Consider the following 25,754-nt stretch of genomic DNA (forward strand, 5'->3'; position numbering starts at 1 on the left):
ATGTTAGCCTGAATTTCAGCTGTCTCGATCAAGTCTTAGTAAGGGACTTTGTGTCCTGTTGTGCCTCCCTGGATAAAGTACCTAAATGCTTTAATAAGTAGCTAAAAGAGAAAGAAAAATGAGTTAAGTCACAATATCCCATTAGAAATGTCTCACTTTGGGAGTGAATGGCTCAGGGAGATGGCTGAAATGCAAGTTACACATGTACTTTAAACGTTTATATTATCCATAAATAAAAGTACTAAAATTGTACCTGTACTTTCATAAATACAAAGTCATTAACTTAATAAAATTACCTCAAATAAATAGTTCTCCTTTGCTTTACAAGGTACAAATATATCCTTTTTACAAATTAATGTAAGGGTGAAATTACAAACATTCTGTCAGGGCACTAAAGATACTTGACGGGCAATTTGGGGCAAAACTTTCCCCTGCTCAACACTCTGTTGGATGAGTGCCATAATTGGATCTCCACAGAATGAAAATTTTCATCACTGGCATCAGTTTTTTCTAGGTTGCAATAACAGAACCTTGCGTCAGAGAAAACCCTGTTTGGTATGTATATACCATTGTGCTTATATGTACTAAGATCAAACTCTTGTTCAGGAAGCCATACCAGCATTACAAACTCATGCTTAAATATCTCATACCAGCGTCTGTGAAAGAAAGTATTTTCAGTGAGTTTTTTTAAAGCAATGTGCTTAGCCTCCCTCCCTTCCATAGTTACAATCCCAAGGCCTTGCCCATATAATCGTGTACATCTTTTGTGTGGGCAGGAATAATGTGTCCGATAGTCCACACGGTTGGATTTACGGAAGAAGACAGGAACAAAGCATTTACCCGGTAGTATTCACAAGCAGCAACACTTAATTGAGTGAGCTGTTCTAATGAAATCTCAAACCTGCTGAATAGTGAAACACAATCCCTTAGTCTCAGTCCAAGATATGTAAGAACTAATAATGTTGTTCTTTGATGCTCAGAATCATTTTCTCCACTAAGCCATCTAATTAGTCTCATAAAATTGTGGCAAAGTAGCCTCAAATCTTTTCCAGTGAATCTGTACTGGAGATCTTTACCCTTTCCTTGTGTCTCATCAAACCAGTTTTTTACTTTCCTCGCCAAACATTTGGCTTTCACCTCAAACTGTAGTGCAGTCACAACCCGTGAAATTATGCTGTCATTGGGGATGTCTGAGAACTTTTTGCAGCTGTCTGCAATATTTGATTTTGCACGTGCCTCTTTTAGCACTTCTTTGAAGAAATATTGCCATGCATTGTTCTTAACATGTAAAGGTTCCACGTGGGCATGGTCAATCAATTTGCCGATGAAGGGAACAAACTCTTGTCTACTTTTTTTACGCACTATGAATTCAGTGACTTTGCTACGAAATTGCTTTTCCTTTAGCTGTTTCTCAGACAAGGTTTTTTTAAATTTCTCAACCTCATTTCCAATTTTAATTCTGTCCTCATACTTCCATGGATGCCATAAGCTTGTCCTATCAGTTACAAATGTCTCCTTCAGGTCTGTGCAGTTGTCTTTTGACACATTTGCAAAGGACGAGAAATATTTTGCACTGTTAGATAGTTCACCACCTAACATGGCCAACATTTTCATGTCATTAGGTAACTCAGCACATTTGAATGTAACATGAAGGCCCTCAATTTCAAAGACTTTGTTTTCTATCTCACAAATTTTTTTGCACAAGAACTGACAATACTTACGCACAACAAGTCATGTTTCCTCACAATTTCCACCAAAAATAATAAAGTTGTCATTGCTCGATGCAACTCGTTTACCTACATTCATGCGGTTTCAAACCCCGGCCAGACCAATTGTCAATCAGGATCTTTAAATAACTGACGAGAAGTGCTGCCCGTTGTCATCTGCAAACAGTTAGACTTTCTAGTCTTCTTCGAACTAAAAAAACCTGTAGGCCCCGTCTCACGGTCCTTGTTCATATAAATGCTGTGGGAAGTTAAAGAACCTATCACTGTTTGTAAAGAGTAGGCTGAGTAGGGGACCCATTTACCTTCCAAACGGATTTCCCGGAAGCTTTTTGAAAATGGTAAACTTTGAAATGAGCAGTTGTCATCGTAAAAGCAATTTCAATCCAATATGTACCTGCACAGAGTGTTATGGTGGAGCTATTATACCTCAAATTACTTTGAAAGCCGCAAAGCATTCTGCATTCTAGTTAATAGTGGATCAACTCTTTTAACCTATACAAATTCTCGAAATTGGTCTCTATTCATTTCCTTAAAAGGATAAGTTGAAAGAATTTGATAAAAGATCAAAGCATTTTCTCTTAGGTGATAATTTTATTAATTCTAAAAACCTAATCTCTTGGCCTTGTATGTGAGTCAGAAGAAAATTGATGTTGGTCACTATTGGGACTTAAAGGGTTAAAACAAATAAAAAGAAATAATCTGTTTTTTGCTAGTTTAATTTGTTCGTATGTTTGGCCTTTCCTATGCTTAAAAATGTGAATCATTGTTTCACATTTTTCTTTAAATTCACTACCGAAATGAATTGCTTTAAGTGAGTTGTATTTTCCATTTTATCCCGCTTTTACCTCTGGTTCTTTCACTTAAACCACTAATTTGTAACACGGTTGACTTTTTTATATGACACAAATATCCCGGAAAACATAGAACAAACAATTTTGTCGTCATTTTGACCTTAACATGCTAAATTTTGTGTACTTTCAGTTAGGTGATGTTTACTTCCGGTCAAAATGGCGGCCATTTGAGTAATACTCCAAAAACCGGTTTAACCGGAAAAATTTGCGATGGCACCATATCACATATTAATAGCCACAATTAGTTTACATAAACAATTTCATCGTCATTTTGGCTTAAAAAGTTCTTAATTTTGTGTACTTTCACTTAGATGATATTTACTTCCGGGCAAAATGGTGGCCAGTTTAGTTTTCACTCCAAAAACCAGTTTAAAATTTGCAAAAATTTTGGAAAATTTGCGATGGCACCATATCACATATTAATAGTCATAATTAGTTCTGTCATTCCTGAAAATTTGGTGCTTTTAACAAAAAGTGAACAATCCGGCCCAAAATCTGCACATATCCGCCCCACTAAACATAAAAATTATTGTTCACATCCCATGAGCTATAGTATTTCTGAGACCTCTGAGATGTCTGATTTTCTCGAAAAATCAGCCTTATCCCGGTTTAAGGAATCTGTGAGTGTTTCGATCAATGACAGCCTAAAATATGTAAAAAATCAATGTGTTAGTTGGAGGTGGCCTTTAAAGTCGCTTTCACATGCGATTGTTTAAATAGCTGGTATGACCTCAAGACGATTAAAGTACTGGCAATCAGCTATGTCAACATTCTAAACGCGTTTTTAGAAGAAAAATGTCGCTTAAAAGTAAAACCAGACTGTCCCAAGATTGAAGGTCGACTGAGACGACTTTGTTCGGAGAGTCAGTGCCAATTAAGGGGGAAGAATGGGGGCACTCGCCAAAACATTGCCAGCAAGGTTTGTCACGTGGAATTTCTGAAAAGTGAACTAGTGGACATAAGGGAGGTTAAAAACAAATTAGAACAGTTAAAGACTGAAAAGGAGAATCTACAAAAATAAAATGTCAGGCTTCACGAAAGGTGTGACCAGCTGTATAAGGAACTGTTGAAAGTTGAAGCAATAGGAAAGAAGGCAGAGGAAGAACTAAAAATGACATTTGTTGATCAAGAAAGGCTGAAAAGGAAAATGCTCATCTTCATCAATACCTGGACAAAATTGAGGAACAAAAGCAATTTGCAACTAACCAATGTAAAACCCTGTGAGTTTTTACCCTGTGAAAAAACCTGTGAAAGACCCTGTGAACTTTCACAGTGTTTTTCACAGGGTAGAAAATGTCAAAACCTGTGAACACGGCATTTTTCACAGGTTCCATCCGTGTGAAAAACCCTCTGAAATAGGAGTTTACCTGATGCTCTGATATATGCAGGCCATTTGGTTCAATTCAGAACCTTATTACATAATTAATTACTTGCAAAAACATTTGGCTGTAAATTAAAGTTCACAGCATTTGTGGTACTCTAATTATTATAATGAGATATCACAAGCATCTGTTTAAAGGTCTTTATGAGAAAAAAATCTAGATCTGCTGGCAGAATATAATATATAATGCTGCAGGGCATTAATATTTTGACAGCATTGAAAATATGCCTGTACAGGTATAATATTATTATAGTTTATATGTTCATGTATGAGTTGCAATTAGCCAGAACAATTTCAGACGAGCACTGCAGTGTACGTTGATGAATGAAAAACAAACACACATTAATGAAAAGATATGCATACTACAACACTCATTTCAACCTTACTTACTTTTGAATGGTGTAATCCAATCCATGCCTAGCTGACAAGGAAGATGCTTTTGGTTTCAATTTTCTTCACAATCCAGGTACCATGCAGTCATAATTTTATTGTCTTGAATTAATTACATGCCCAGTCATTGACACAATTATATACACTCACCTTATAATCAGATTAGCAGATCTGATCTGAGGTCATCATCATGATGTGTAAAAATTACCACAACAATACTGCAGCTTGCATGTACATCAAAAAATTCCAAGTTTTAATAATTAAGAGTCAATGTCAGTAAGAATCGGAGATAATCCCAAAATCACGGACACAGCTCAAAATTCGTTTTCGCTGATACTTTTTACATTGATAGAGTATTGTATCGTAGTTAACAAAATAGGGTTAGTTTTGTCTAATTTTTGCGTTCATAAGGGGAATTAAATAAAATCGGTTGGGTCCGTTTTGCACCAAAATGACCTCTTTGATGAACCGAAATTTTACTATATTCGTGACTCTTTCAAGTGTGCGGGGTAAAGCCTATAAATGATTTCTTACTATGAATAAATAGCTTGTCCCTTGGTCAATTAAATATTGTCTATAATGACCGATAATTTATTTTATATGACTCGTAGAGAGCTTTTCGTTGAAGGCACTTCGTTGCCTTTTCTGAATCGCTCTAAAGTGACATAAAAGACTTGCCTAAAAATCCGGTCGGTACGCCAAAATATATCCTCAGACTAAGCTTTCTCTACAGTTTAAGGATAGATGTTTTATGTTTCATTTTCATTTCTTTGGGATCTTTTTTAGTTTTTCGATACGACTGTCCCGAAGATTGCTAATTTGCAAGATTTTTCGATGACCGCCATATTGAAACTGCGAGAAAGTACCGTACAAAACCGCGTTAGTTTGGGTATTGGGTGGCGAAGGTCTAAGCGGGTATGCAGTGTTCCAGGCAAACTCTCTGGACACAGTGAAGAATCCAAGAAAAATGCCGAGCGGGGTTGTAGCTTGGCTCAGTCGAAGTACATATTGGAAGCCACTGGTGAATTCATTCCAGTTGGTTCAGGTAAATATAATCCTTCTTCTTTTGTAATACTTGCGGGAGTAAAACATTTGTTTATAACGTATGACGTCATATAACACATCAAACATATCTCTGCCGTCGTTAAAATGGTGAGTCAGTTCAGTTAGCTTGGCCTTGCCCGTTTTATTGGAATGGTTCGGCTAATACCTTGGTTCCCTTTAAAATTTCCGTTTTGTTAATATATGAAGCCGGACTGACCCACTTGCAGAAATCTGTCCTCAAGGCAACCAGTATCTCGTCAGCCTGGTCTCTCATATAAACATAGCAAAAATTTTATAAGGACACAGGGTATAAGCCGAGCCAGCTGGATAAAGCAGGCAAGCTGGGCTAATCGGGCTGGCTCACTTCACATAAACAGGCCTTTAACCCTATGTTCACACTATGCAAGATATCTTTGTTCCGGCAAGAAAACCAAACCCGGGATAGGGCTTTTGTTCACATTCAAGAACTGTGATTTCGGCGCCATTTCTGGAAAGGAGCCAGGCTGCACCTTACCGATTTCGAAGGGTAGCCTCGCATATAATCTACGTAGCTGGCGGTTTTTTGATGTGTGTTTTTTTTCTTCTTTTATGGTTCGCAAAGTAAGAATTACAGCCGAGCGATACGCTGAACCAAGGTCGAAAAAGAAAACGATGAGAGAGGGGCGTGTGTAAAAATGATAATGGTGTAGCAAGAAATCAGAAATGCAAGTGCGGGTGAGAAAATATAAAAAGAGTGGGTTAACATTTTTGTAATTTTTTATATTTTTATTATATTTGTACTAAGTGTCGAAAGAACCTGACGAAACAAGTAAATACCCCTGAAAGCAGTCTGCCACAATCAGATTTTGACGAACTTACAGAGCATCTAGGTGAGCTTACTCTGGTGAGTAAGTAAGTAAGTAAGTAAGACATTCTATGATTTATGTCTACAAACTACAAAGATCTTTCCTTGTAATATTAGAAACCGTACGCAGCTAGTTTGAATCCAATTTTGAGTACGTTCAAACTGTTTTATGTTTGTACTGACAACAACGAAACTGGAAGAAGAAGTATTTTGGGGTCTTACTTCAGACTTTTTAATTTTTTTTTTTTTATTTTGTGAAATTTTAGGCAGAAACTGCAGCAGCCCAAGTAATTCATGTTGATGAAAGAAGAGAGAGTATATTCATCCCAGAATCGGATTTGGAAGGTTCTGATTTTGAGAACACACCGCATAGAAGCCAAGTAGACGCGGCAAAAGAGCCTTTAAAAAAGTTAAACGATTTTTTAGCCTCTCGTGATGTTAGCCCTGTTCGACATAAGTTGTCCGTTCCATGGGAAAGTGCTAACGAGCGCACAAAGAGAAGGTACAGCCGTAAAGCAAAACAAAGTGTTCAAGAGGTTCTTGAAGTAATTGCTCCAGGACAAAGTGATAAATTATTGACCACATTAGGTGAAAGCTTACCATCTGAGAGAACACAAGCCGAAGAAGAAATTTTACAAGCCTTAGCAGAAAGCTATTTAAACGCAACTCACTGGAGCACGAGAAGACAAATTTTGTCCATCTTGGCAGATAAACTATCGCTTAAGGAACTGACGCATTACATTCCCGGGGTGACGCCTTACAGATTTAACATCGCGCGGCATCATAGACTGTTACATGGTAGAGGTGCGATCGTACCTACTGATATCACTAGGCGTATGAAGGTTGATTTCGCCAAAGTTGATCATTTTCTCGACTTTATTACAAGTTCTCATATTGTACAAGACATGCCATTTGGAGAAAAGATGCTGAAACTTTCAACAGGGGAGGTGATTAAAACACCTAATGTCGTACGGATGCTAATACCAGAACGGATAACACAACAGTATTTTCAGTTTTGTACCGAGACCAATTTCACTCCGATGAGCAAGCGCACACAACTCCGAGTACTAGACGTTTGCTCTGCGTCAGTGCGCACCTCTCTGCAGGGCTTGGATAACTTCTCTGCACAAGGCAGTAAGGCAATAGAGGATCTTAGCGAGATAGTAGACAAGATAGCAGATCAAGCAAAGTCACAAGCCTGGGCCAAGGAAATGAAACAAACACTTCGGTCTGCCAAACAATATCTGCGGTCTGATTACAAGGTAAGGCTATCTTAATATTTGGTTATTCTTTTAGTAGATTATTAACTTTGTACTTTGGCTGGATTGATGCTAAATTTAAGCGAATTGGTCATAAACATGAAAGTCAACTTTCTCTGGCTGCATTGTACTAACTAGTATTGAGGCTAAACCTCGAAACATTGATTAAGCGGAAGATATCTTCAATTTGCGCCCTTTAAGCGGTTCGGCAAGCTTTAATAAGTTTCAAACTTCTTTTACCACTTTTAAAAGATTTTACCCTAAAGCAGCTGATATTAATAACGAAAAATCATAGTAAAAATTATGATGATAGTGATAACTATGATGATGACGACGATAATAATCTTTCACATTTTAGGTGCACGTTACAATGGAATCAGAAGTTGCCGATCACTGTTTAACGTTTTCCCTAAGTGATCCTAAAAATAGTTGTTTTCAAGGAAAGTGTAACCATAACCACAATGAGGTCTGCTATGAATGCAATAAATTAACCAGGGTGCTGTCTACCATAAAAGAAGCGTGCGCAGAACTTCAGTCTGAAGAAGAAAGAGATGACAGTATCTGTTTAGTGGCTCAAGCTGAAAAGGACATTTTGGCATGGAAAGCTCACCAACTCCGAACAGTTAACCAGGATCAAGCAAAACATGACGTGTTAGATGTCATATTTCGGAGTTCAGCATTATTAGTTATGGACTGGGTGATGAAATTCTTACCGCGAAAGTTTTGCGAATCACAGTGTGACTGGTTCGCCAAACGTGGTATTCCATGGCACATCACAGTGGCTTTTACAAGATCAGAAGCAAATGCCCCGCTTGAGCTCACTTTTGTCCACCTGTTTCAGAGTTGCCCTCAGGATAGCGTTGCAGTAACCGCCATTTTACAAGATGTTATCGAGATGTTAAAGGAGCGTCGGCCACAACTGCAAAAAGTGTATTGCAAACAGGACAACGCAGGATGTTATCATTGTGGGTCAACAATTGTAGGAAGCAGGTTGAACAGTCTTTCTGATGTCAAGGTGGAGAGGTTCGACTTTTCAGATCCACAAGGGGGCAAGGGAGAAGCCGACCGCCAGGCCGCAACAATTAAAGGACATATCAACGTGTACTTAAACGAGGGGCACGATGTGAACAACGCTGCACAGATGAAAGAAGCCATTGAATCAAATGGCGGTATTCCTGGCGTTATTGTGAAGTATGTGAAGCCTCCCGAACTATCTGCTGGCAAAAACGTGGTCAAATGGGACGGAATTAGTACGCTTAATAACTTCCAGTTCTGTCCAAATGGTATCACAACATGGAAGGCTTATAACATCTGGCCCGGAAAGCTGGTACCATGGAAGGACATTCAAACCGATGGTATCTTTCCTGCTACACTTGAAGTTTTGGAGCCTCCTGATACCCGCTCTCAGCAGTCAAGCTTTAGAAAAATCAAGCCTAAATCTTTGTCCGAACAACGGCTGAGTAGTCCTGACCAGCAAGAGACAGCAGGACAAGACATGGATGTAGAAAAAGAGAAAGAGGAAGTAAGCGGCCTTTTTACCTGCCCAGAAGATGGGTGTATTCAGACATTCCAGCGGTCCTCAAGTTTGCAAGCACATTTAGACGAAGGAAAGCACAAGCGCGCGCTAGAAAAAGAAACACTGTTTGACAAAGCCAGAAAAGGATACGCTGCGAGAATAACTGGAGAGCAAACGAAAGTTCCAACTTTTGGTTTCTATGCGGCATCAAAAATCTCAGTTGATAAACTACACTCCACACTTGAGATGGGATGGGCTCTTAAAACAACAAGGAGTAGAACCCATTTTACAGAAGAACAAAGAAAGTTCCTCACAGAACAGTTTCTCATCGGGGAGGAGTGTGGTAAAAAGGCAGATCCACAACAGGTATCGCAAGAAATGCGAAGAGTGAGGGACGAAAAGGCTGCTCGTATTTTCAGTGGAAAGGATATTCTTTCGCCACAGCAGGTGGCAGGATTCTTCTCAAGACTGGCAGCAAGGATTCGAAAAACGTCAGCAACATCGAACGAAGAAAGTGGAAGTGAAGACGAAGAGCAGTGTGCAGTCGAGGCAGAGGCCTTACATTCGCACCTAAGGGAAGTTGTCGGCGAAGAAATTGCTTTACGTCACCCCATTGTCGCCCTTTCCCGTAACATTTGCAGTTTGGTTCATACAAAGAAATGATCTACCTTAACAGTTGCAGTGCTAAGGGACATTTGTGAAGATATTGGCTTAAACGTGGATGATATCACGGAGAAACGAAAAAAGCCACTTATAAGTCGTATTACGCAGGTCGTTAAGGAGTGCTCTTGTGCTCGAGTGTAATCGACTAGAACAATCGGGCTAAGAAATTGTAAGCTTGTATCCTGTTATAACACCAACCTCGTTCCCAGGGTTCTCTCCTACCGGGTAGGAGAGAACCCTGGGAACGAGGTTGTTATAATACATGTTATAACTTAAGTTTTCAGGGAACACGGGTCAGGCAAAATGCAATGCCCTAATGCATCAATCAATTCCAGCTGCACCTAGTCCCCCCCCCCCCCTGCGGGCCACCATGGGATATTTTCCCCCTTGTCGGTCCCGGGGGTAGGGCATTAGCAAATTTTGCCTTGCCCGGAGGTCGGCCATTGGCCAACCCCGGACCACCCCGGAGGTCAGCCCGCGGGGACTGTACGCAGCTGCAATTGATGCATAAGTTCACAGCTCAGATAAAGAGACTGTACTTTTAATGCCCACTCGTTTAACCGGAATTTCCTTGCTTCTGAACAATGAACAACAAGAACAAATACAAGATAAGGCAAAGAATTGCGAACCAATTTTGTTTTTCAGCAGAGGCTTTGTACATATTAGCAGATTGCGTGGTTTTTGACCAGCCAAAAAAACTGATAGCAGCTCTGGTGACGAAAAAGAAGTTAGTTACGCTAACTTTTTCTTTTAACGAAGGATTGATATGTGAAAATCAGTAGATTTTCAAAGGCATGCATTTTCTCCGTCATTTCTAAAAAAATGATGGTATTAGTTTCGGTTTGATATTTCTAGATATATGTGTGATTATAGTTAAAGTTGAGATCATTTAATTTACCCACATAAATTTAATTTAAAAATTGCAGCCTCTGATTTAGACCGTTTTAGTGAAGGATTCACTTTGTTAAGTCAGGAAAGTTTCTTAAAATGCCGAAAAGGAGTTTGAGGAGAATTTCATTTCCGGTTCACTTGTCACACATATTGCGTGACAAATGGAATATTGTTATACGAGATGCGGGATGGAGAGTTAAAAGTGCCCATGGAATGAGACTTATCAAAACTAAAATTGAAACGGATGAGTATTGAAAGCTCAAGCGAAGGGTACACAAGTGAGACTCATTGAAGCGCGTCAAAGTCCAAACGTTGCCCGAGTCACAGCACGGAGTCACTTTTAGTCTTTGCAGACTCAATTGTAGACACGCCGAAGTATGGTGCGTTTCTTGCTGCTTTTTCTTGACATTGGACTTGATTACAGGTAAATTTGGTTGATCTTAAAGCTTATGGGAGATTCTTTAGTCAAAAGAAGTGAAAAAATATGTACCGTTCGATGCCGTAGCGGTGACTTCCGTTTCGCCTGTTTCGGTAATGTAAGACATTCCAAGATGGCGGAAGGCGGAATTGTGCTCACTTTAAGAAGTATTTGTCAAAAAAGTACGAAAGATCCCAAACATATAAGCTTGTAGATAGTTAAAACTATCCTTTTAAAGAATACCAAAAGGTTTTCTGGTGTGATTCGTTGCGTACCGCGGGCATTTCTGACATGTTGTTTTGACCAGCCATTGCACCAAATTCGAGAAGGATGTTGGTGTGCTTCTTTAAAAAATTATATATTTTTTGTGGCCAGCGTTAGCGAGCTGTTTTGGGAATCAGTGGACTGAAATAGCTTTAGATTAACTGGATATCCGTGAAGACACCTTAAAGCAATGGACTAAATGACTCAATAACTTCGTGAAAGTTGGCAATTTTCAAGGTTATTACGACGAAAAATACCGTTTACAGTTATATTCAAATTTCTTTGAAACGAAACAATATTTAGCCAAATAAACCTTGATTTCATATGTATAGTACCTGGGCCTACCAATGTACAAATAATTGGCGAAATCAAATTTTGAGCTCTGTCTGCCCGATCTTTGATCCTTACTGACATCAACTCTTAATCTCCTTTTAAAAAAACACTCTAGCATTGCTATTTAGAGCTCTACGTGAACATTGATATTTACTGAATAATTATCTTCAGTCGACAAACTGTCCAAGGTACATGCACTTAGCTTAATTGACCTGCACATGCAACATACATTTGTATATATATATAAATACTCATAGTTCATTAATGAACTCTGAACTATGAACTATTTTCCTTTACAAATTGCATAGCAACCGAGTTTTTAATGCTTTTAATAGTGCCAGTTTTGAAGTGTACGGGTCATTCGTTAAATTGCCCGATGAGTGTGGTCATCTTTTGACCATATGAAACATCTGTAACATTAAACAAATGACTGAAGTCTAATCTAGATTCAATGAATTATATCAAATGTGCATACTAGAAAAAATATGATGGATAAAAGCTGCTAAAAAGATAAATGCTAGCCAGCTAACAAGTCAATCTCAGAATGCTAATTCCACTGCAATACTGAATTACGCAAAGAAAGTAAACTAAAAGTACCGATGAGTGTAAAGTAAAATAGGGTCATTTGATCCCAAATTTGTCATCTTAATTCCAGGTAACACCCATTGCATGTACACTTTCTCCACTTATTTTTACATTTTTATCAGCTGTTCCTATTAAATTAGCAATTTCACACTTCTGCTGTGTTTAACTATGTGCTGAATGTACAGGTATATTTCTTTTTACCAATGCATTAAGAATGGTCATCAAGACAAAAGTGTTCTGCTTTTAAAGTTATGTTTTTCTCCATGCACATAATGCAAAGTCATATAATGGCCACCAATCCAATACTTAACCTTGCGTGTGTTTTATCTTTGCTAAAGGTCCAACTATTCAAAGTTGTGTCTTTGTTACTTTTTGTATCATTAAAAATACATTTGAGAATGACATTCATCTTTGTTAAAACGTGGGCTTTGGGATAGTTTTCTATACAAAACTATATCAGACTTACAGTCAGTCACTACAAAATGCAGACTTAGGTAGTCTGTTTTTCATGAAAATCTGAGCTTATCTAATATCTGGTACGACTAAGACTCTTTACTTTTCTACTTTGGCAGAGAAATCACAATTTCCAAACAAATGTCAAATTTTCTTTAAAAAATTTTATGACAATTCTTGAAAATTGGACTTGAATATTAAGAGAGCTTATATTAAGCAGTAGACGTTGTTGAGGTCACGAACGCCGACCGAAAGTCGCTCGCGCCAGTGTGAATATAGTACAGTACTACACGTGTGTTTACGTCCATGAGGTCAGGTTGCCGAAGCCAGAACGCCACTTTTGAAGTTCAAGATTACTCAAAAGTTCATGTCTCGGTAAGAATTATTTGGTAAGGTCCGATATTTTCGTTACAGTAAATTGATGGCCTAAGACCAAGGAAAATTCTTGTTCTTAGTCTGCAGTCTGCATTTTGTATTGACCAAATTAATAGCAGTTGAGTTTAAATATCAAATGTTTTTTTAGCCGTTATGGCTCTTTTCCCTTCGCAGGTGGTTGACTTAAGTATGTCCTTATAGACAAAGCTAGACTCAGGCACAGTGACCCACCCACGATGGTTACTAGATGTGACCTGATGAAGCGAGGATGGCGATGAAATGGGTGTGATTGTGACGTAGAAGGAGGGGTGGATGAATGACCTGTGGATGACAAAGGTGCTGAATGAAATGATATTGGTGAGGCAGATGGGATAGGTGAATCTACTGCTGTGGATGCTAAAACTATTGATGGTGAGGATGGTGGTGAGGTAGAAGACCATGGGATTGGTGAATGTGTTGATAGTACTGTTGCCGATGCTGATGATGTTGATGAAGAGGCGGATGTGATGGGTGAATGTGCTAGTGTTGCAGATGTTGTTTGTGAGACAGATGGGATGGAATGTGATTTTGTACTTTTAGATTTTTTAGTTTTACGTTTACTGACGTCGTTACTGGTAGTCGTACAGGTGGTAGTTGTTTTCCATGAGAGAGCCTTTCTTTTTTCCACAAAAATTCTGTTCCCACCTGCAAAAAAAAGTATAGCACACATTGCTCATTCACTGGTATGCATATGTTTATTATTAATCAAAACTATTGTTGACTAGATGCTAACCTTCAGCTCACGAAATTTAGTTTTCCTATCTGCTGTTGCTTCTGGGAGGCTGACCTATCCAAGGCCAGTGTTCAGGTATTTTGATTTTTTACAATACTCTGGAAAACATTTCTATCATAGCAAAAAAAAGAACTATTCATTAATATAAAAAACCTGAACTGTTCTTACCATTAAGTGTGAACTGGAGCACTCTGGTGGCCTGAATTTATGGAGTTTAAAGAATTACAGTCAAACCTCAATGCATGGCCACCTCTCCACTGCAGCGGCCACTGCCAGTATCCTTTCCCCACAAAATTGGAATCATTATTACACCCCTACCTTCCCATAACTGCCTCCTCACTACAACGGCCACTTAATTATCTCTGTCCCCAAGGAAGCCATTGTAGAAAGGTTCAACTGTATTATAAGGACCAGTAAGAGGAATTGTTCAGTGTAAGCAGAGGTATTGCAAAGAGTTGTTACTGAAGCCAATGTATAATTTTTTCTCATGCTTTGAGACAACAAATCAGGGCTTCTGATAGGTCGCGGGGAAAAAAAGTCAAATTTCGCGAGATTTTTAGGGACAAATTCGCCGGCTAGAATTTCGTGGGAACTTTCCGTGCAAACTTCGCCAAAAAGCAATCGGTAAAAACCGGCCGATTTTGTGGTTATTTTCAAGGCAAATTTCGCTGGAAATCGATCGGTTTTGCGCTGATGAGGCCACTGTTTTTAACGTTTTTTTTAACAGAGGTTATCATTTGCTCTTTCAACAACAACACGTTCAAGAAATGAACCAATAGCAAAGCCTTTAACATCTTGGCTAGTGCCTAGTTTTTCGCAACGTAATCATACCTGGTAGTTTCAGGTCTTTGTTTTCACGTTGCAGTGACGAAGTTTCAAGATAAATTTGCAAGTTTACAGCAAGTAAATAGTACGGTGGCCCGTAATAATAATAATAATAATAATAATAATAATAATAATAATAATAGTACATTTATATAGCACCATAAATAATAGTTATTCATAGCGCTTTACAATTTTAAACCTTGTACTAACAATAAAATAGTTTTTACAATTTCATCCTACTATACTAAATTCTACAATTATATACAATTAAAAAGTAATTTCTAATTACATCTTACACACTACAAAAAAAATAGGAAACAAAAGAAATACATAATAGTATGCAAAATAATAAAGCAAATGCCCATCTAAAGAAAGGCCATTTTAAAAAGCATTGTCTTCAGTCGTGATTTAAATGCTTGCATATTTGACGACATGCGCAACAAAAAAAGGCAGTTCATTCAATAGCTTAGGAGCGCATGCAGAAAACGCTCTATCGCCATACGTAACAGTTCTAGATTTAGGAACACTAAGCAGAGGTTGAGACTGAGATCTAAGATTGCGGGTATATTTAGGCTTATTAAGTAGCTCAGATATGTATTCAGGAGATAAATCATTAAGTGCTTTGTAAGTCAGCAGTAGCACTTTAAACTTTATACAATAGGAAACAGGGAGCCAACGTAGTCTAACTAGAACGGGAGTTATATGATCATATTTACAAGTAAAAGTTATAATGCGAGCCGTAGTATTTAGTACTGACTGCAGTCTGTCTATTTAGTATTTTGGAAGTGCAATAAGTAATGCATTACAATAGTCCAGCTTTGATGAAACAAATGCATGGACTAACGTCTCAGTAGAATTATCGTCTAGATATTTTCTGATCTTGCTAATATTTCTAAGATGGTAATGAGATGATTTGCATAATTTGCTTACATGTTCCCCGAAAGATACAGTTTGATCGCACAAAACACCTAGATTGCGTACAGTATTGCTATGCTCTATACACTCACTACCAATCTGAACACATGACACAGGAAGCGGAGACTAGTAGGTGTAATCATTGTTAAAAATGTTATTAAAATAAAATCTATAATGCAATGGATTCAGAAGAAAACAAGGTAAGACGAGCCGAAATTAATAAAAATGATTTGAAAAATTGAAAAAGTGAATGATTGTACTCTTCTTGGGAGTGATGGGATATCCCCGCTTCTTGTTTTCGCTTTGCTCGTTGTAAATACGTCCCCACCATACTATCTGAGAGCCTGGCACAGGCTAGAGTAGCTGGTACTTTACGAAAAATTTGGATCACATATTCGGGTCTTCCCTCCCCGCCAAGGGCCGTTACTGGTAAGAACGTTTTGATTCATTTTGCTGAAAAGAATTATCAAATATCATTATGTAATGTTTTCTAATTCTTGCAACTGTAAACGGGTTAATAGCTGTATAAAATCAGGCTCTTCAAATGAGACACGTTCACACTAAACTAAAGGCTTCTGCGGGACTACATTTTAGTTCACCCTAAAAAATTGAGAGGGGGAGGGGGGGGCTAGGACTAAAAAAAAGAGGCTAGTAGAGAAAAGTGTGGGCCGGGGTCAGAGGCTAAGATTGGAAAGTAGAAGAGACTGGTGAAAACGATATATCATGGTTTGCTTGGGTTTCCGGAGACTTTGAATCCCAAAACTAAAGTTTAGAACTTTATATACAGTCATAATAGTCATCTTGAATTCTATATGTGTAGTGTAAATGCATTGTTTTTTCGAATTCCCAACTCCTGCGTATAGCGAATATGGAAACTCTTACGAATCCGGAAAAGTTTCGTCTAGTGTAAACGTCTGGAAAGCGATCAGGGAACGTTGGTCGGCAGGCAGTCTTGAAGAAAGGGGTATTTGTAATGCAGAAAAGACGCTAAGTTCATCAATGTAAATCAAATTTTATTTTTTAAAAGATGATGCTGATGTTACATATGCCAGGGCCCGCTGTCCGAAGGCTGATTAGCGCGAAGGCAGGGTTATATTTTAACTGAGGTTTCTTTTCCTCTTGTTAAAAAGTATTTTCTCCGATAATTTTCTCTATTTTTTTTTTTCAGAGCATGCAGTCAAATTGTATTAAAAAAAGAATTATACTGAAAGTGCTTTTAAGGCTCTCATATCCGATTTAAATTTAATTTGCACTAACCCGGGGTTACCTTAACCCTGCTTCGATCAACCCGGCCTTGAAAGACAGTAGAGTTATTTCCATAAACCTTTTAATTGCGATGTCAAAAGTACATTGCAATGTCTGCTTTACGCTGCAGTGCTAAGTGTATGAAATCCGCTACGTCTACATATATACCCATTCATCTTAAATAAGGCCTGTTTCAAATGTCGTGCTAATGCCATTCTAAGCTAGCTCGACTTCAGCACACATGTTAAAATTCAGTCTTTGCAACCTAGATGTAAGTTCCAATTTCTTTCTTTTTGAACTGTAACCGACATATATTTCTAAATACACGTATGACTAAATGTGTTTTCTTAAACCTTTGTCAACTTTCATACAAGTTGCTATAATTCTAAGTTGCTATAATTCCTAATTTTGTAATTGTAACACCCATGTAATTTTCAAATCAAGAATGGAAATCTAATGCGTTTTCATAAACCCAGTTTTTACTAAAAGTGTTTGCAACTTTTTTGACAAGTCGCAATTTCTTTGAATTGTAACCAACAAATATTTACAAAATTATTCCTCGAGCCCGAATGGGCTCTGAGTCAATAGCCCATTCGGCCTTCGGCAACTTTTATGCAAGTCACAATGTCCTTAATTTTGAACTGTAACAAAAAAAAAAAATACATTCACTTTTCTGGAAGGGACCATGGGCAGAAATTGAGGACAGTATGGCCGCTAAGCATGCGTCTGACTCTAATAAGGATTTGTATGGCAAGAGAGAAATTCTTAATAATTACATTGAACTGAAAAGGAATTTCACACCTGCGAACGTCGGTATGTTATTGTGGTAGAATGAGGCTACTTTGTGCGAAGTTTTGAGGTCCTTACTCTCGGTTCCTCGGCAAATTACGCCAGCGCCATACAACAGTCATATTGATCTCGCCATACAAACACTGTATATCAGCTAAAATTACCAATATTTAAGAAGAAAAGGGGCGGCCGAAAACCTGCGAACGTCGCGGTACAAACTTGGGCCTATTATCTTTCATTTTAAATGATTTCTACGGCAGAATGTTGCCTTCAAAAAGTTATTCAAGAAGTTAAAGATATTGATGAATTAACGAGCCAATGGCGCCCGAAATCGCCGAAGAAATGAACAGTTTTTGTCGCTTCTGCAGCACAAAACAAGATTCCGCCATTTTTTGAACATCAAAGTCGGAAAAGCTTACATGGAATATATTATTTTACGTGGGAAAACTGCTGTTTTGCATAGATAGCAGCCTCCGATTGTATTTTTTATCTGGCTATGGTGTGATGTCTGTGACAACCCGTGACAACCCGTGACAACAAGCGTGACTAGAACGTATGGGTATGCGCAACTCTTTTTTTAACAAAAGAAAGCCTTTGGTTCTTTTACATTGCCTTTAAAGATGTAAAATATACTTTAAAGCTTGATTCTTTACTTTTAACAACAATTTTGACATTTCTGTGCCAATATTTTGAAAGAAATGGAAAACAGGCATGAGCCCGCAAATTGACCGCTGGCTGTCTCTGATTTCTGCCCTACTTCTCTATAATGAACCCTTTGGCTTCTAGTACTGCCTGCCCTCCTTCAGGAAGAAATGGAAGGGTACTGGCAGGCACAGTAATGGCAGAAAAAGAAAAGTTTTGATCGTTTTCCTTGAGCATTGTTTGAGGTAATGGAAGTAAACATTACCCGAGTATTTGACTACTTTGCCTGTCTTTTCGGTACGTTCTCTTATTCCCACACTTTTCACTATCATCTTGTCTGTCAAATTAAACGCTGTGCTACACTGTTCGCATCGTTGTACACTCTTGGGGCACAGTTTGTTGTCGTCCCTGCTCACTAACTGGTACTGTTTTCCAGTAATTCTTTCTGGGTCCAAGAAATCCAGCGCAAGACCTTTCGACGAGCTTTTTGTAACCTACAAGAAAAAAGGTTTCCGTCAATTACATTATTCCACAAAAGGACCTATTGGTTTTCACGACAAGGGCCTATTTCATCCTACTTGTGATTCCCATAATGATGGGCCGTCTAGGTATCCATTTCATATTATGCTGCAGTGTTACCAGAAAATTGGTGAGAAACACAACACGACCAATATTACGATGACGAAAATAACAAATCAATAAACGAAAAAAAAGCACAAATATACACACAAATAAACTACCTGAAATAGAATGGTTAGATAGTCAAAAAAGGGACCGAGAAACAAAATTAAAACTAATAAACATACAATTGAGATTGTAAAAGTAAAGGAAATAGAGTTACAATTACCTCCCACTGATTATTATTGTTGCCTTTGTAGAGTCGCAAGGGAGTCACCACTTGAGGCTCTGGATCTGTTGTAGTTAGAAATAGCTCCGGCCTTGGAAGGTTGCATCTTCGTACTTTCTTTGAAGGAGCTGCCTTGAGACCAGCAGCACTCGGCTTCTTGTAAGTGTTGTGAGATTTGGGTGTAAATTGCCGAAAACTCGACAAATGCTGCGCCTGTCGCTGGGGACCCCATTTATTCCAGGTGACGGGATCGACCAGGAAGTGTTCATATCCAAGAGCAAGGTGATATTTGCCCAAACCTCTTAGGGCCCTTTCCTCCTCTGCGTAGAATTCCTTGGTCCAACCTTCCAGTGTTTCCGTCACTTTGGCAACTTCTTTTGGCACTTCACTCTCCCGCAAGCTTTTCTTTTGTAGCTTATGTTTCAATTCAAGCCCGTTGGTATAGAAACGCCCGCTTAGCCCAAGTTCTTGACGAGCTGAATAAATGAGGCAGGTCTTGAATTGTTCAGAGTGGTGCTTGTCAAACCATTCATAAAAACCTGGGACCAGGCCATCCCAGACGTCCTTCAAGCTCGCTAGCTTTGCTCCATAGTCAGCTGAGTCTTCTGAGTCGGCTAGACCGTTTTCCAATAGTATCTGTTCTTGACATCCGTAGATGTCAGACATAATTCTCCTCTGTGTCCTTTCGTTACATCCCATTGTTTTCAGCTTTTGGGCATCTCGTTCTTTCATGTGTTGTGTGCACCACACGTTTTGAGCCTCCTCAAAAATATCTGTCATGCCTTTGGCTATTGCCTTGTCGAGGTCATGACCAACCTTCTTGATTTTAAGTAGCTCTGGCTTGGCAATGGCTAATCCACCTGCAAACCTGCATAGGTTTCGTGGTCCTTCTTAAAGTGCCAGAAACTAGGGCCTGGAAATTCAGGGTGCTTTCCGTTTCGGTGGTTTATGAGGGCCTAGTGACTGAAAGTGGTGTCTGTAAGCCACAAACCATCAACTAGTTCGAAACTTGTGTCCACTTGCAATATACTGTTCCCAAGTACACAGAATCTGTGTACATCGTCTAGCACATGTTTTCGAATATTTACACATGAGTATTGTGTTTTCGTAAAGGACAGTATTTATGCTTGATACACTCTTAAGGCTCGATATCAACGATTCCGCTTCGCTGTGCTTCTCAGCAGTATCCCGTGTTTCTTCAGATGTTTTCTTGTGGAACTTTCGGTTTTCTATCATTTTTGGTCCTGAGATAGTTTCACTCACAGTTTGACAAACTTGTTTTGACATTGTAGCGTATGTGTTATCAACAGACAGTCCTTGGTCTAGATACTCATCAATCGTCTCAGAAACTACGGGGTCTTTCCAGAAATAAGCTGATGCCGTACGTTTCATGGCGTTACCATGGCGCTGCAAGACAAACTCTTTAGTTCCACCTGCCCACTCATACATGACCAAATACCAAGGCTTTGGTTCTCGTTCATTGACTGCTCTAACTGTGACAAAAGTCCTTGACAATGACGGGTTGGCTTTGTTCGTTTTGTAATATCTGGTAAGTTCATAAACCTCCTCCGTCGGAACATAATCCTTTTTGTAGCCTTTTGCTGCTTTTCTATTGGCAAAGAACACCCCATTTTGAAAATGGACTGTACGAGACCCAGAGGTACTGCTGTATTGGTAGTAGCGCTTTGCATTTCCTTTGGAAATGTATGCTCCGTTATCATCTGCTTCTGCAGAAGCTATAGGTATCACCCTCTGATCGAGAGTAAAAATCTTATCCTCCCTTATAGCAGAGGGCTTGTGTTTCAAATCTAGTTCTTCAGGATTGTCAAGCAGGATGTTTAGGATAGTACAATGGTCCATATCGTCATTCCCTTTCTTTGATGCTTGACCCTCTCATGAAAATGATCAATGATCAGTTCGGTTACGTGAGAACATCTTGGCAGGATAATTGGGTGTTTAACAGCAAATGGTAAGGTAGAATTTTCCAGCCTCCCACCAACTCTTATCAGTCCTTGACCATCGATGGAGGGATCCAACCTTAACAAGCGGCCTTGCTTGGTGAGCTTGGGTTTCTGCTCCTTATGACTTAGGCTTGCAATTTCATTCTTGAATGCTGAGCGTTGGAGCTCCTTGAAAATAAGGATTTCAGCATCTTGTCGTTCAGCTACTGTGGTAGTAACTGTCTTTGGCTTATTCTTCTTGCAGGGGCTTCGCAGGTATGAGATCACTCCGACTGCCCTAGTCCAGTTAGAGAACCTTGACACGTAATCGATTAGGTTGAAAGATTGTTTAACCTCAGTAGTGCGTACAGTTGCCTTAACTTCCGGGTCTCCAATTCGAATATTGGGAATCTCTTCTTTACTGTTCGGGATTTCTTTCTCCTAAAGGAACGCGGGTCCACTGAACCAGTTGGACCTCATTAGCTCTTCAGCACTTAATCCTCTCGAGGCGTGATCTGCAGGATTATTCTTGGTGTCGATGTGTCGCCATTTCGTGGTGTCGGTGTTGCATTTGATTATCTGTACTTTGTTGGCGGTGGAATCTTTTGGCGTTATTGTTTATGTAACCAAGTACTACCTTGGAATCGGTCCAAAAGAACTGTTTAAGATTGGCGTAGTTTAATTCTTCTTGAAGCATCACGCCAACTTTTGCGGAAACTACTGCAGCGGTGAGTTCCAATCTTGGTATAGCAGTAATCTTTAATGGAGTGTCACGGGACTTTCCCATCACTAATGAGACGTTCACGTTTCCGTCTTCATCCTTCACTCTAAGGTAGGAACATTGTCTGTATCCTGGTGTGCTTGCATCAGCAAAATTGTGTAACTCATAGCTCTTCTTTTGGCTCATCGTCTTCGGCTCGAAGCATCTTGGAATTTGTAACTCCTTGAGACGCAGGAGATCAAGTTTCCACTGCTCCCACCTTGTCCGAACGTCTTCAGGCAAAGGACCATCCCAGCTGACACCTCTCCTACATATTTCCTGTAGTATCTTCTTCGCTCTCAAGACCAAGGGGGTTAGTAATCCGACAGGATCATAGACAGAGGCAACTGTTGCTAGTACTCCCCTTCTAGTTAAGGTTTGGTCCTTTAGAACGATGGAGAAGCCGAAGCAGTCTAACCCCACTGACTACTGAATACCAAGAACCTTTTCTATGGGGAGTTCTTCTGACGGCAGATCCAGGATGATGTCTATGGTGGCCGAGGACTGCCACTCAGTTTTCAGGGCATTAATTCCTTTTTAAGCGACTTACCATTTTCACGTTTGACTACAACCCCTGTGCTGAGGATATGGCCTTTATATGTTATTTTCACAAGACCTCTGCAAAATGAATACAAATTAAGTGTTAAGTACAATTCAATTATTTGAACAGGCAAACGCCATATTAATAAAAATGAAATTTACAGTGCATGTTCGTAAGCATTCAGCTTGACTGCTTTAAAAAATAACTTAATGAAACACCCATAATCATTTAACTCATTTAATTTACTTATTTAGAGTTTTGCCAGCAGAAGGTAAATGGTCCCCTTTTTTCCTAACCCAGACCCCAATATAAAAGCAACCTTAGTATACCCAACCTACAAGTTAGTGAAGAATAACAACATAAACTAATGATCATTAGTTAATGACGTAGTAAGCTAGTATATGTTGTAGTTAACTTTTTATTTTCTTTTGTTTTGGGGTATGCAGCTAGTAATGCCTAATTTAAAAGGTTGAGACAAAAGAAAAATAAAATTACCTGGCCTGAAAACAATCATAAGTGCAGCATAATTATTATATAATAAGGGCAAAAAAAATTTGTATTTTATCTTTCTCAAAAATTAAAGGCTATTTCTGAAGTGAACGGTTTGTTGATATTGTTTCCCTGTGTATGCTAAAAGATTTTATAGAAGTGCCATGCTTGTGTTTATCAAGCACAATCTTTGCAGCGAGTTATATAACTGAAAAAACGTTGTGGCTAAAAAGTATAAACCATGAACGACGAGGTTTCAGGATTTATGGGTATATACGTTTGTTAGCGAAGCAAATTCAAAGTTACTTCGAAAAATAGATCTACATTGAAAAATGCCGGACCAAAGCTTTTTTTCAGGATGCCCTGCAAACAAATTAAATTAATAATGGGCGAGATTGAATAAGATTTGACCAAAACGAAAAATATCACTTCTAAACCACTTAAGTAGCTTTGAAAAAAAAAAACTTGAGAATGTTTAAAGACTTTACCTCCATTTCCAAGACTTTTTCGAGGTGTGGAAAACTGCTGGGTAAATTTCAAGAATTTTCAAGAAGCCAAGACTCTGTAAGAACCCTAGCCTGTATTTATAAAAAATCACACCTGCAACTTTCCCAGTCTCGTTAAATAATTTCGTCTGTTTATCAGAGAAGTGCTTAAGCACTTTTTGACATCATGCGACTGGCTTTTTAACTGTGGGCAAAATTCAATGAGCTGCACAAAAAAAGAAGCTAATGACTCATACCAAGGGAATTAACATTAAACGCCCAGCTGATTTCATTTAAAGAAAGGTGTGAAAATGAAACACATTCTGAAGGCATAATAACTTCATTTGCACTCTTTCTGCACTAAATGCTATCAGTCACTTATTATGATTTATTGTTTCACCCTTTTGGCCACACAACCTGTGAAGAGGGGAGTCCACGAACTTGTCTCTGAACTTAACATAGTTTGTTCTCAGTACCTCTCAGGGCTGCAAAAATCAGGGTCACAGTCACCTTTCCTATTCCACTCCCAGGTCTTATCTTTGTCAACTGTCTCAGGCATTAGTATTATTGTTAGTAGTAGTAGCAGTAGCAGTAGCAGTAGTAGTAGTAGTAGAAAGTGGTCTCAGAACATAAATTGCTTTGACTTAAACCCAACGCGTTTCAGCTTCTGCCTTCATCAGGGGTTTCTGCGGACTAGAGCAGATAGGCCCTTTATAACTTATGTTTTTAAACATTATTAATGTACACACTACTTTATAAAGGTCTTTTGCGCTTCGAAACTCTAGCCTATACATTTATTCAGTCCAGTAGGCTGTAGAGTTTTTAGCCTACTTTGCCAAAATATTTCCCTTTTGCAGAGTACCTAATTCTTTTTTTCGTTCAACAGTCAGATCAATACGTTTTTCCTCGACATATATATGCATATATCTCATATCAATATAAATACTTGTATTCTGGGTAGAATGTACTTCGTAGAGGGCTCAATTCATTTAATTGAAGAGCACTGGCTATATTAATAAGTTCACAGGAGCTCAGGCTTCAGGAGTAATCATCGATCATTTATTGCGACAGTGCTGTTTCGTATGCACCGAAATTATAGGACCACACTCATCAAGCAAGTTCAACTTCATATATATATATATATATATATGTGACTTAGGATGACTTACCAATTGATTAAAAGAGTTCCACTTCTCCGGTGAAATCTGGGAAAACTGGAGGGCTTTGTCCCACATTCCAGCTCGTTTGGCAGCCTCCTTCAGCAGAAACTATAACAATAAGGTATAAGGTCTAGCAGCAGATAAACTGAAGACTTCATCTACTATAAAAGTGCTCAATGGTAAAACCAGAGCTGTGAATATAATATAGATTTCTGGAGGCGGACTACGCATGAAACTCAGAGTTGCAAATAAATGTGTTTGAATTAGTCCGACTCCAGAAATCTATGTATATATATCTCTATATATAATGTCATTGGAAGATAGCCCCAGCCTCCGCTTCAGAGGTTATACATCGTTTGTTTTGAAATCGCCACAGATCTGTTTCGTTTGGACGTTGGGGGACCACACTCATCAGGCAATTTAGCATATAACAAAGCTTTTGTACTCAATATGGTTTCATATGGAGATCACTTCACAGTTAACCCTTATTTCAATTTCTTCTCCGGACGGGTAGGAATTTAATCAAAATGACAGGTAGCCCATAGCCCAGCTGGTTATTTAGGATTGTTTGTACAGAGATTTACAAATATTTATACTATTTTACATTTATATGTTATAATTCACAAAGGTTTCCCACCACTGTGAATGTCATGTCATATTAAGGAGCTGAGATAGAACCCAGATCAGACGAAGTTTTTCTTCATCGTTAGAGTTAGCATAAAAAACTGCTAGGGTAAACCTGACAACGGATTTCTAAGAGATATAAAATAAAGATCGGGTTGTGCAAAATTTCACGCACAAGGGAATGTCAAACTAGCTGGGTGCTACAACACAATTTTAGAAATAGAAGACCTTTGAATTCAAAACAAACTTGCACTAATATTTTTCTATGAAGGTATTTATGCTCCCTGGGCATGCAGTACTCTCAATTCCTCCGTCATCTGAGCAATCATTTCCAGTGACGAACTGTTACAGTACACATACCATTCATAAAATACGAGATTTACCTTGGCGATTTATAAAACAAGACTCATCGACAGCATTTCATTTTTCCGTCCATTTGCTGAGCAAAATGAAAGAATGGGAAACTAATTATTACATCTCGTCCCTGATAGTCTTCTTGTTAGCGGGAAAAATCTCTTGGGTTAATTTTGCTGTACAACCAAATTTAAATAGTGCTTTTCTGAGGGACAAGTGGATAAGAAAATTTTTCTCTTATTGTGGTACCTTTATATTATTCTTCGAAGACAAACTTGGACAGTTAAGTCATGTGGAACTCCTACCTTAAAATACTTTTGTGCCAGCGTTTCCTTGCCGGCCTTAACGACTGGTTCGAGCAGCTGGTCTGCT

General features: G+C 38.7%; 2 pseudogenes; both read right to left on the reverse strand.

The window, feature by feature from the left end:
• Positions 1-391: 391 nt before the first annotated feature.
• On the reverse strand, positions 392-2,182 carry LOC140931894 (uncharacterized; annotated as a pseudogene).
• A 16,111-nt stretch (positions 2,183-18,293) lies between these two features.
• LOC140931895 (uncharacterized) overlaps positions 18,294-25,754 on the reverse strand; it is a 10,176-nt pseudogene continuing 2,715 nt past the window's right edge.

Source organism: Porites lutea, chromosome 3, assembly GCF_958299795.1.
Source record: "Porites lutea chromosome 3, jaPorLute2.1, whole genome shotgun sequence".
NCBI lineage: Eukaryota > Metazoa > Cnidaria > Anthozoa > Scleractinia > Poritidae > Porites > Porites lutea.